At 36.4% G+C, this 14206-nt stretch overlaps 1 pseudogene; it reads right to left on the bottom strand.

The window, feature by feature from the left end:
* Positions 1-64: 64 nt before the first annotated feature.
* On the bottom strand, positions 65-13607 carry LOC113072564 (platelet-derived growth factor C-like; annotated as a pseudogene).
* Between the last annotated feature and the right edge of the window lie 599 nt (positions 13608-14206).

The raw sequence follows: 14206 nt of genomic DNA, 5'->3' as shown, positions 1-14206 counted from the left end.
GAAATAAACCTAATATGTGAAAATACAGAGTATAATAGAAGGCCTTCTGTTCTTTGCTATATACCTCATGGTATTTTTGGCCACTTTGGTGGGCGAGCACTGGCAATCGTAGCAGTTGTGAGAGCAGCATGCGCAGTTCCCTCCACAGCGCTTCACCAGCAGACAGCTGGGCCAGAAGATGGCGTCCGTCCTTTTCAGCTCCTCACGCAACGAGACGGAAAGTTCCGTGGAGTGCAACTGTAAAGCCGAACCTCCTCACGAAGCAGGTTCAGGTCCACCGCTCCTATTCAAACAAAAATATACAGCTGTTTTTTTTAAAAACTTAGTAGTTCCAGCATTGACTAAGTATTTTTAAATACAGGATCTCACCTCTGGATTTCTTTTGGTGGAAGAATGATTTGCCCACCACCTGCCAGGAAGGCTTGTAGAGGTCCTCTATGTCCACCTGCCAGCGTTCCGGCTCCAGGTATTTCATTACTTCCTCCATTGTGCTGAATCCAGCGACAGCTTCACTCAGAACATCCACACTCTGCATCCACGCAGGCATCACTGGAGGGGTCTCGGGCTCCGACTGCCTCTGAACATACAAATAAACACAAACAACAAGAAAATTCAGTGGTACTGCAGCCACTCCGGGCCATTTCGGTTTTAAAAGATGATTATAAAGTATTCTGCAGAAGCCTGACATATTTTAACATTTATTGTTTAATGCTTTGCTTTCTTCTCAAATTGTGGCTAATTAAATTAGATTAACATGTAAATATAATTTTTAGCAGATCTTAATATCATTTAAGACTGCATAATTAAGTAGTAGCTGTTATATTAATGAATTATAAATCATTAAAATGCAGAAAAATGCTAGATGTGAAAAATTTCCCCCCCAAAAATAATATATAATCATAGAATAAAATTCACTTTTTAAACTCACACATATACATGTATATATATACACACACACACACACAATATATGAATAATTATCAAATTAAATTAAATCTAAATCTACGCAAAATGCAGTTTTTCCCAACAAAGCATCAGAGAACAACAAAAGAGCTTTAGTGTTACTAAATTACCAATTTATAAGGGAATCATTTTGCTAGACAGGTTCAAGTTTGACACTGGCTTATCCACAGAGTCAGTTAACCAGCCCCCAAGCAGTTTTACCTTGTTTGAACTCAAACATACAATTAAAAATGTATGCCAGGGCAGCAACCACTGATACCTATGGTGTTGGGCAATCTGTAAGAAGCCACATATCTGCACTCAGTTTCAACTCCTCTCCGCTGCCTCAGGTGCTGTGGGATCTGTCAACATGTCCTTTTTCCAGCAGCTTAATTCAGGCATACTAACATAATCCCCCTATGAATGACACGTCCAATGCTGCACTCTAAACCGGGTAACAAGTGAGGAGTGAGTTGGCATGGTTACTATTGTGTAAAGGACAAGGTGTCAATGGAAGGTCTGTGATTTCCACAATGATAAAAAAAGCATTGCTACCGTGAACAAAGCGGTAAATGAGGTCACCAAGACAGACTGATTGAGGGCATCTGAGTCAAGCACTAGAAATAACACAGTGCCAACATGTGTGTCAGTACAATAATACTGTATGTGGACATTAAGCAATGAAAACATTTCTTTAAAGACATTCAAATATTTTATAGGATATATATACAGTACATTTCAAAGTTAATGTGATAAGTGAAAGGATCAGGTCAATCTCAATATAAATCAAAGACAACAAGTGTTCCTCTGCCTTTGAAAGACTAATGACCAGCTAAGTCAGATTTACAAATGCATGAAGCCACTTATTTTATTGTTATTTCAATTGTTCAAAAGGACTCAACAACTCCCAAGTGACCCGTTTGAATCATTCTAATGAATGCTTCAGTGAATTATCACCTGACTCACTGAACAGCAAGTCACCATAACTTTCAATCAGAGATGTAAATCTGCTGCACACATCAAAAAGGTTTATATATATATATATATATTCGTAAGCTCTCAAGAGCAGTTGCAATTACCTCATAAAAACCTGTACATTCAGCTATCCTTCAATACACAAAGCTGGCTTCCAGTTTTTGGCACTGGTCAGCATCGGGGAATGGAAACCATTAACAGCTTGTGAATGTGAGGCACTCTTTCAATCTGTCAATTAAAGATCCTCTGAGCCCTGGACTATAAACCCAGAGCCAAGCATCCCAACCGAAGCGGATAACAGCACTTGAGCAACTTCGCTTACAAGACATAGGAAATTTAGGAGAATTTCAGATATAAAACATGGAATCATGTATTTAAAGTCAAAATATTAAAAGAAACAAATGACAACTGAATACTTTCCCTATATTTTAGATCTATACTATGCAGGTATAAAGGGAGTTTAAAATGCATTTAAGGGTGCACTCAGTAACTGGTTTGCTCATTATAGAAACACAATATTCACATTCAGACATTTATTTAAAAAAACATGCAGGCAACATATAATTTAATAAATAGATCATAGATCTAAACAATCGAGAAAAAAAAAAAAAAAAAAAAAAAAAACTACTCCCTTCAAAGGGCAGAGTCAGAAGTGTGTTCTTTTAAGGGCATTACTGTCTCATTTGCATTTGGGACTCCCTTGTTGAAGGGAATGACTGACCTTAGGTTACCTTGACAACGCTGTGCGTACAGCATTTAGCATTCCATCAGTTGTTGCAAATAAATATTTCTTCTCATTATTATTATCATTTTATTTAAATATTGTCTCACTGTGTCTTATTTACTATTAAACTTTATCAAAATTAACATGCGTAAGCTTGCTAACACTATATTTCTATCACAATTACGATTTAAATCACTTAAATCATGTCTGGTTGAAAAGAGTGCATTTATAAAAAAAAAAAAAGTCAAAAAAAAAAAATCAAAAAATCAAAAAAAACACTAAATGCATACGAAGATATCTTGATACTTTGCGTGAAGAAATTAGGTAAAACTTTACTTAAAGCCTTTATGTATAATGCATTATGAAGGGTATTATTCAATATAATATGAATAAATATAAAATTACAACCAAATTTTAAATGCATAGAGTTGATAAGTGTTATAATGTATTAACTATGGTTACATTTTTTTATGAGACAATCGATCATATACAATGTATCATAAGGTGCATTACAAGGCATAATTAATGCATTAAAATGACTTTTAGAATGCATCATACATAAGGCTTAGAGCAAAGTGTTACCAGAAATGATTATTCTTGAGCATCATGTCACAGCATTTATAATCTGCCAATAAAGTATCACATATCACAGTAACACTTAAGGTGCTTTTCCTCAAACATCTTGCTCATGTCATCATATTTCCTAACAGATGCTTTGATTAAAGGTAAAATATTATCCACAAAATAATGGCCTCATTTATGTTCTGAAGCCAGACAACATGATGTTTCAAATTGTTTGCAGGTTGTACAGGGAAAATGGCTTAACAGATGGACATGAGCGCAGACTCAGATGTCTGCCAGTAGCCGTCAGAACACACATGAGAGCATTCAGCTCTGTAGAAAACCAAATAACAGTGCAGAGGTCTCACTCAAAAATGCGGGTGATTCACTGTGGATGTATTTTGGTGAAGGCCAAGCTTGGTGGCATGCCAGTCATACACAGTGGTTTGAAGGAAGAGGAGAAGAGAAATGAAGTGAGTCATTTTCACACATCCAACTCTGAATTTGAATAGACATTGTGCTTGAAATTATATGCCTTATGTAATTCAGTAATCCTTGTGGTTGTCCTGAACTAATGTTACTGAGAAGAAAGGTCCGGCCAACAAACCGCCATCTACAATTACTTTTAAAAACAAGTGGCAAATACAAAGGTTTCTTACACACAAGTGTATACCGTGTTCACACTGCACATTAACCTCATTCTTTTAAAGAGAAGCTGTTTCCAATTTAAAATGTTTATAAAAATCCTGTTCTGAACTTAGTTTGGCCTCAGCAACCCAACCATGTCCCACTTTTGGTGCCTATGAAACTGGTTACTCTGCTTGGAAAGAAACATCTCGCCTTTGTTCTAGACTATTTTGGTCTATTTAATGGCAATAAAGTTTATGCAAAGCAAGTGGAAATCAGTAAGCACATGCAAAAGGCATTTTTAAGGTTGATCTGAGGAGGAAAACATCTATGAAATCCAGTTGGGAGTTAAAAGCAGACTTTCTTGAGAATCCCAATTTTTTTCTTATTTCCAGAGAAAGGTGCCGATTTAAATGACCTCTTCCCTCAAAACCTTACCAACTCCCAAAGTCTCTTCCTGAGAATCGCAGCTGGGGCTCATTTTCCCTCTTCTCTCTGTGGTAGTGGTGAAGGGGAGTGATTGCTTGTTTAAACAGAAAGTGCAGGGGCGCCCCCATGATCCCGGGTTTCCAGCTGAGGTTGACCACAGAGAAACAGAATTCGGCTGTTCCAACATGGCAGCCCATTGCTACCGCATACAAACCCAACAGCCAGCCAAACAGGCCACTCATTTCCCCAAGTTGCATCATAATAGGGAACTTTGAAGTAAAAGATCTGAAGCACTCATCATTTAGATTAGCATCAGTGGACAGTGGGGTAAAATAAACTGAGATATAAACCTGGATGCAGTATAGACTAAGAACACAGTTAAGAATTTTATGAGAAGTACACTGGATTTGTGAACTGTCAGGTGAATTAACAGTTTCCAAAATTAACATTTTTACCCAATAATGTTATACCATCTATTAATGTGTGGCTGCATGCTAGAAATGTTGATCTCCGCAACTTTCCACTTCATCTGTTTGTGTAGTTTGGTTGTTATTGATATTTCATCCAGGTTTATAGTTTATGAAATGTTCTGGTCTTTTCCTCACACTGAAATTTCCTTATACTGGATCTCTTACATGTCAAGGACCAAATATGACTCCTTCTGTAACATAAATAAGTAGCTATATACTTTATACTTTGTGTAATACATTAAACACTAAGCATGATATTACAGACATGTTGTTCATATTTCTGTTAAGCCAAAACTGAAAAAAATGGGCTTATTTACTAGTATTAACTAATAAAAATGTCCCTCCACCCAACACTATTTTGATAAATGAAACCTGTTTAATGAATTCCCACTTTTGTGTAAAATGCTTTTCATAAAAAAAGAAAATTCACCATAGAACCTGTGATAAAGCTTTTTCTTCAGTGACAACTGCAACACAAAAAGATGAGATTAAAACATTAAGAAATATAGCTCCCATCTACTACTACTACTATACTATGTAGGTAAAGTAGCAAAAAAGGTCACAATTTTTAAATTCTTCCATCAAAGAAAGAAGTGTGACACACTTAGCTTTTTTTTCTTTTCTGCAGGGCATCCAAGGACATTTCCTGCTAAATTGCAGTTTAGTGTCATTAACACCACTGCTGTCTTTAAACAATTCAGTTGACAGTAGGTGGTGCAGGATGTGCAAATTAAACTGGGAATTAAGACATGCCGCCAGAGAGAAGCTGAATTTAACGGCAAAGGAGATTAAAACATAAGCTAACTAAAGACTTTAAACATTTAGAAGCTAGAAAAGGCATTTCTTCACTATATGTTAGATTCTATGTGCTTTTTTTTTTGTTTGCCATACTATGAAATTGTATTTTTGTATTCACCTGGCAAAGATGTATCATCCATATGCTCACTTTATGTCGAAAGAGCACACAACAACAATATTTGCAGGATAGTCAAGCAATGTTTCATAAAAGAGCAAATGACTTATTTTTAGGTTGTTGAAGACCTTCTGCCACACACTCCGTGACATTTTAGAACACACCAATTCAAACAATTTGACGCACACAGGCACACAACAACCGAGATGCAACTCCCATCCACAAGCCTCCTGAATACAAATGCTTTGGTGAGCAATAAAACAAACTGTGCACTGTGAGTCAGGGCCGGAGGAGGCCATGTTGAAATTGTAAGTTCCAGCTCAACATCCTCCTCCACAAACCCTATAAATAGAGCTTGATTCAGCCACATCTTCTCTGACGCTAGCTCGCTGTCCAGAAACCAGCCATAACACACCACCTCCTCTGCAACGATAGAGCACCCCTAGTATAAAGAGTGGAGAATGTACTCATCTACACATAATTCTACATATAAACATGCTTCATTTTATACCCGAAAGCCAAAAATGAAGTAATCTAGGGGAAAATCCCTAAAAAGAACAATCAAAAGATCTCCTTAAAGGCAAATCGATGTCCCTTTATTGTTGTCAGTTTTGGAGCCAGAGATAAACTAAAATGATTTCATGCATTTCCACTGCAGAAAAAGTACGGAAAAATGTCTAATTAAAAAAAAAAGTCTAAATACAGTTAAATAACAATATTGTAACTTACTGACTCAAATATCTTTGAACAGTAGTGTATTACGTTATGACTGGATTAATTAAGACTCTAAAAGACAATATTTTTGTTGGCAAGTAATGTAATAGCACAGTTACCATCGTTTGGCTCTCACATCAACGGAAATGCAGAAAAAGATTGACAGCATCAGCACTTTTAATAGAAAATATGAGATCAGAAGCAGAGGACATATGGAAACCCCATATGTTTAATAATCCTCAGCCACATTTGTCCTGTCTAGTTTTGGTGGCATCTCTCACCACAATCAACACTAAGATAATTAAGTTTCAGCAGAATAGATACAGCCATTATCTACCTGAAGATAAAGCACACCTTTGTTCACTGAAAAACAACGAGAGTCATTTTCAGGCTACGTAGCAAAGCGTTCAGACACGCTCTGAAGCCTCAGTAAACAAATGCAAGGGAAAGTGGAGTCATAAACTTTGACAGGCATCACACATCAAAGCCAAGCATGTCTATTAAATCATTTCAGGGGAATAATCCTTTTCAAATGTGCCGTGTGACGCCTGTCAGAGTGTAAATTAAAGGGAGGAAACTGAACCATGGCCAAAGTGGAAAACACCGTAGCTCGCCCTGCTGTGGTTTTCACCACCACAAGAAGTGAGACATTGAGGAGAAGGTCTCTGAGGTAGGACTATGATTATAGCTTGAAATTTCCAACTTAGTAAGTGCCATTTAAGGTTGCCAGGTCATTTCAGAGGAAGGGACGGTGATTACAGCAACAGATGCATTGTAATAAAATAGGAGTATGTTTAAGTTCTCAGGATCTCTTTTTCGATCCCAAGTACATACAGTATGACTTTTCATGTGTTGATATTCAGCAAAGCTCACTGCATTTCTCATAAACATTTAATTTTATTTTGCACAGTGTGTATTTAAGTTCATCAGGTGGAGGAATAATATAGTACAGGGCCGTTAGGGATTAACAAAACATTTTCAGCAAAAACACAGCCAGCCCTATCAGTAAAATGTTGCATAAGCATTGCATAAGCAAAGACGTGGTGAATGAGTAATTTCATACCTGCTGAAGCAAAGAGTAGTGGATGCAGAATCCTGGGTCCGAGGGAAAGTATTCATCAGAGACGAAGCGGATCAGGATCTGGTTTCCCTTGGACACCTGGGGTCCTGGAACCATCTCTGAGCCACACCAACGCCCCAACACCACGCCTCCGACAGGCTCCTCCACCTCCACATAATCATACCTACAACAGCAAAGAACACCGTTTTTTACAAGGGACTCATTAATCACTAGCATTCAGCTCCTGTTTACATTCATCTTCAATGATGTCATCATAAGCAGTTGGGCAAGACAGATCGGCACTTGTGGCCTTTTAAGAGCGAATTTCAAAAGAAAGGATCTCAGATTTTGTGATGAACATTTATGAACAGTAAACCAAAAAGCAAATTGTTTTAGTCAGGATTCCATATCAACAGGCATTTGGATACATGTCATTAGTTGTTGATGTGAAACAATCCAGAGAACCTTTTACGATTTTGGTTTAACTGATTGGATGTCAAAACACATTTAATGCTGTTTACATCTGCACTTCGCACTCTCTAGTTGGGATTGGATTAGGCAAAATCATCTACACTATCATTCAAAAGTTCAGGGTCAGTGAGATTTCAACACTTATGCAGAAAGTATACATTAAAATGATCAACAGTGACATTTAAAATATTTATTTTTCAAATAAAATGCAGCTATGTTTTCACTACATTAATAAAAGAATCCTGAAAAAATTTAAAGCAGCACAACTGTTTTGAACATTGATGATAACATAAAAATGGTTTCTACAGCACCAATGATTTCAAGGACCATATGACACTGAAGACTGAAGTAATGGTTGCTGAATTTTTTTTTTTTTTTTTAAATATTACTGTTTTTACTGTATTTCAGATAAAACGAATACAGCCTTGTTGAGTATAAGGGAATTATTTCAAAAACAAAAAAGTCCCTGACCTCAAACTTTTAAACAATTCATAGACATATTCAGAATATCTCTGCAGTTTGTCAAATTAGCATGAGCAGCTTAAAGTTTAAGGGTCATTTTTGACTCCTACCTCGCTACCTAAAATATTGCACAATCCTATCCGTTCAATTCCGTGAAAGTTGAGCTAAAAATAAAGTTGACATTGTCATCTAGAAGGATGGTTAACAGAAGGATGGTTAACATTTTGTACGTACATGTATATTTTGGACCTTTTCCACATTTGATGACATTTCTAGCGAGAAAATAGTATTCTAGTAATTAAAGGGTTAGTTCAACCAAAACTTGGTCCATGTTTTCACGCACTCAAGGCATCCTAGGTGTATATAACTTTCTTCTTTCAAAAGAATCCAATCGGATTTATATAGAAAGTTTGCCCTGGCTCTTCCAAGAATTAAAATGGGAGTAGGCAGGTGTTTTTATTCAACACTCCAAAAGTAGCCAAATAAAGCACATCCATCCATATTAAAACGTGCATTACACGAAAACAAAATAAAGGTACAACTAAACTGGCTGTCGGTGAGAGGACTTGCATGCCTTTCCCCCCACAACAATACTAACATGTTTACCTTCTCTGGTTTATTGAGAAGTCTTTTACTTTACTTTATCTTGAAAACCAAATCCTTCATCTGCCATAATTTCCTTAGTATTCGTGTCATTTTTGCTGCATGTTTGTTATCGTAACAACTAATTTTCAGGAAAAGTTGCTAAAGGAAGGTCGATTTGTTGCTAAAAGTTGCTAAATGACACTGTGATGTCATTGCGCGATGAAGTCAAAGTAATCACGATGCAAAATTGTGTCACTACATCAAATCTCAGCAAAAAATATTTTTTTACATGTTAATTTAGATTTGTTTGTAAAATAATCTAAATTCATAAGATAATATTAAAATAGAAAACTTTTTAAGGGGGGGGGGGGGGGGGATTCCGCTCCATCTAACGTCACACAGAGCCATACTCGAAAAAAACTTTCCGAAACTTGTGACAAACCGGAAGGAGTATTTGTGGAACAAAAATACTCCTTCAAACGTACAACTTAATTTTTGAAACTTTGTCCATGTTTAGCATGGGAATCCAACTCTTTAACAGTTTAAAAAACTCAGTATGCATGAAATAGCATTTCACCCCCCCTTTAAACACAACATTGAATTATTGAACACTTACAATTTAAGTTTTTATACGCTAGTAAACTAGTATATCTGCATATTCTGAACACATGCTACACTCCAAGAAAAGTTAATTCACAGGGTATTTTTTTACCTGTATTTTTAATTACGCATTGTTTAGTGTTTTCGGTTTACAGGGTTAAAACAGATAATGTCCTGGAAAATTACTAGTACATTTTCAATTTTTCTAGATATTTTTCTAACTGATCAACAATCACAGGTATAAGCTACTAACAAGGGGTATCATGTAGATTATTAAACTTCTTTTAATTATCAAATTGAACAATTGCAAATAGCAATAATTTAATTCATGTGATGCGTGTACTGCAACGTTGGCTTCCTCTTTTTGTGAAATTTAGACAGAAAATGTGTGCATTTTTATTGTTTGAGACACTTATCAAAAATTGCTAAAAGTAGATAAAAAATATTTAAAAATAGATAAATTTTTTGCTACGTTTTTGGAAGAAATAGATGCAAGGGTAGGCTGAAAACAGGGAACTATGGCTTTGAAGCTAAACACAGCCATTCAAACAAAGGCAGTGAGGAAAGACAGGAAAAGTATAGAGAGGAAAAATGAAAGGAGAAGTACACAGAGAAAAACTGAGCTAAATGCTTGGGAGAAAGTGAAGAGTGAATAAGATTAAAAGGAGGGCTACAGACATCTAAGCTCATAAATTATATTTATCTGTATTTGATCTCAAGCTAATATGCTAACGTATTAGGCTTTTCATAAGCTACAATAGCCGTGACCTAGAAATCCATTCTCACAAGCATTTAATGAACTGAATAAGCTAAGAGCCGGAGCACCGCTAAATGGATCTCAATCACCTTTATGGCATTGCTGTCCACAGAGAACATGAGAGCTAAATTATCTTTTATTATGATGGCTAAAAACATATTAGATTCTGGGACTACGCAGGTATCCCAAATTGGCACTCAGCAACTGAAGAACTGTTTTGTACTACACATGCTTCAGGAAAATCACACTTAAATGATATTAAAGGGTATGTAAGATACACAGTTTCACCTAATCTCATGTTAATCTTGAGTACCTATAGAGTGGTACTGCATACTTCATCCACTGTTCATGTAACGCTGGGTTCTTGGGGAAGCTGAACACGGTAAACTTTCCCTCACATCCAAAAATGCACTTATTTGGAGGCATTCTCGAACAAATCCTATGCAGCGCTGCCGACGATTTTGGAGCATGCTGATATGCGCGTCTCACTCTCCTCCGGTCAATGTGTTTGTGTGGGCACGCTTTTCCGAAAGAAATGCTCATATTAGGACTTCCGTTCTCATCTACATCATTAGATGCACGATCTAAAAAAAAAAAACAGCCGAAACTTTTACCAACCTGGAAGTAAGATTTTGGGCACAGAAATTCTCAGTCATTCTTCTAGATTATTATTTTTTTAACTTTGGACGTTTAGCATGAGAATCCATCTCTTTAACACTGTGAACAACTCTGAATACATGAAACACCACTGTAACACCCTTTAAATTAAGTTTACTTGGGGAGGGTGGGGGTGTCATGCTCACTCAAGGGTTATTTACTAGTTTTTTTTGCTTATTTTTATGAAATGGAATTTTGTGCCATCTGTGCAAAATTGGTGCAATAAAGTAACATCATCGTAAACAAGTACTTGTTTACATAGGATATATATGGAATGTATTTTATATTATTTAGACACTTATTGGCTATAGTTTGACAATGTTCTAAATAAACATGCCATGAGAAGTCAATCTAACTTAACATTTTCTTATTTTGACATTGCTTAAGAGTTCATCAGGCTCTTAATGATTTAATCTAAGCCATCTTTTGGAATATCTATTAATCATTACCAGGCCAATAATGATATTTTTTTAAATGCGCATGCATGCATGCATATCTATCTATCTATGTATCTATCTATCTATCTCAATATAGCATTTGTTACGAACAAACAACCACTGGCACGTTAAGAACCAATAGCTACATCATGCCACAGTTGTAATATAAATGTAGGGGAAATATAAATGGGTTATATACCCATACAGCAAAATTATGAAGAATGAACAGCACCTTCTGAAATAGCATAACTTATAACTAATTATAAACTAATTGTTTAAGCGCCCTGTTTACTAAAGGAATTTATGCAATAATGCAAAGGTCCTCAAAAACATCAGAGTGGTTTTGGGTACTGTAGCAAAAAAAAAAAATAAATAAAAAATTATATATATATATCTGTTGATGGAGGGGACTGGTGCAATGGCTGAATTTTCTATTAGACTTGTATTTTTAAATGATTTTAAAACGGAAAAATAAATGCAGATTTTTGCATTTATTGGTGCAATTTAAGTCAAATTTAAGTCTCATTGCCTTTGCAGGCCCTAAATTACAGTCTTTGATGCAACTTGGACTGAACAAAGTGGACTGAGCATTTATTTATTTATAATTTTGTTTTTAATAAAGAAAAGAAGAGAGAGCATTGTTGAGGTTGTGTTATTTCTGCCTGCATGGCCTCAATGCTCCTGCAGTGTTCAATAAATGGTGGTTTCAGCGGCCGCTGCCAAAGCCTGGTACTAATCATTTGATTGGACAAGAATACGTTTATGTGCCAGCACAGCCGTTTGGCTTTTTGGAATTTGTATTGTTTACTCTCTGTCCAGCCTGACACTAAAGTTTCAAACCACATTCAATTAAAACAATAGGTCATCAAGCACTTAATGAAAAAAAAATAATAATAATAATAAAAAAAGACATTAAACCCCCTGATTTTCGACACATACAGGTTTGATTTCCACAAAGCCAATACACAGGAAAAAAAGGCCTGAGGGCTGAAAGATCTCTTATAAATCAGTGTAGACCGATACACCCATAGGTGTATGAGAAAACCATTAAACAGCAACTGCTTTGCAATAAAGGTCAATATAAATATTTTGTGCTCACAAAGTAAACGACATAAAAACTGCAATTAGCCAAAATTAAATGTTAAGGTAACATCACCCATTAGCTAATGAATACATGTTTCACTCTGTCTGTTTCTCTGTTCTACCTCAGAAGACCACAAAGCAGAGGGGTTCGTCTCATCCCAGTGACACTTGAGGCAGATGGCTCATCAATAATTTAATTTGATTTCACTATTACCAGGTTTACATGCATACATTCACTCCACAGAAGCTAAAGTAGGACAGAAGAAAGTACTGCTGATATCTTTTAGAAAATATGGCACAGCATCAGAACACAAACACTGGATTGTCTTGAATCTATGTAAACATAATGCTTTAAAAACAAGCCACATTACGAGATTCCAGCTAATAGCGTTACAAACCAACACCACTTCATAAGCTTAATCATTCTCTCTATTAGATGATTGCAAAATGTGTCAAATAATCTTAAAAATAGTGCTATAGATTGTCAAAATATATTAATACAATATAATTAAATATATTAAATATATGTACACAAAAGGCCTATTTCTCTCAAATATTGTTCACAAATCTGTCTAAATCTGTGTTAGTGAGCACTTCTCCTTTCTAGAGATAATCCACCTCACAGGTGTGGCATAACGATGATTAGATAGCATGATTATTGCACAGGTGCGCCCTTAGGATGGCCACATTAAAAGGCCACTCTAAAATGTGCAGTTTTACTGTATTGGAGGGTCCGGAACTGGAATATGCTGTCGTATACACTGATCCAGAGCATCCCAAAAAATACTCAATGGGTGACATGTCTAGTGAGTATCCTGGCCATGTGAGAACTGGGTTGTTTTCAGCTTACAGGAATTGTGCACAGATTCCTTGATGGGGCCGTGTATCATGATGGTTGTGATTGAATGGAATAAAAATGGGCCTTGGGATCTCATCACGGTATTCCTGTGCATTCAAAATGCCATTAATGAAATGGACCTGTGTTCGTTGTTCATAATATATGCCTGCCCATACCATAACTCCACTGCCATCATGGGCCACTTGATCCACAACGTTGACATCAGCAAACTTGACTTGAACTGGACTTGAAAACCGAGATTCATCCGTGAGGGAATACCTCTCCAAAGTGCCAGCCGCCATCGAATATGAAGTCAAGTCGGTTACAATGACGAACTGCAGTCAGGTCGAGACCAACAGCTCTGTTGGACTATCCTGCAGTAAGCATGCCAACTGGACGCTCCTTCAAAATTTGCAGCATCTGTAGCATTGTGCTGTGTGATAAAACTGCACATTTTAGAGTGGCCTTTTATTGTGGCAAGGTTCAACTGTGCAATAATCATGCTGTCTAATCAGCATCTTGATATGCCACACCTGTGAGGTGGATGGATTATCTCACCAAAGGAGAAGTGCTCACTAACACAAATTTAGACAGATCTGTGAACAATATTTGAGAGAAATAGGCCTTTTGTGTACATAGAAAAAGTTCAGCTCATGAAAAATGGTGGCATAAACAAAAGTATTGCGTTTATAATTTTGTTCAGTATATCACATGCTGATCAAAATTCTTAATAGTTGTCAATAGATAGATAACTATCTTATATCTTATATGTTCCTTTTCAACAACCTTCGTCCTTCCATCAAAGACAGAACCAACAAAAAAGAATTCTAACAAGCACAGAAAATCTGGCCTAGTTTTCTTATCGGTCGGAACAAACACACACACAGGAAGATGAGAGTTG

The sequence above is a fragment of the Carassius auratus genome, unplaced genomic scaffold (genome assembly GCF_003368295.1).
Source record: "Carassius auratus strain Wakin unplaced genomic scaffold, ASM336829v1 scaf_tig00009491, whole genome shotgun sequence".
Taxonomy (NCBI): domain Eukaryota; kingdom Metazoa; phylum Chordata; class Actinopteri; order Cypriniformes; family Cyprinidae; genus Carassius; species Carassius auratus.
This window is presented reverse-complemented; position numbering and strand designations above follow the sequence as displayed.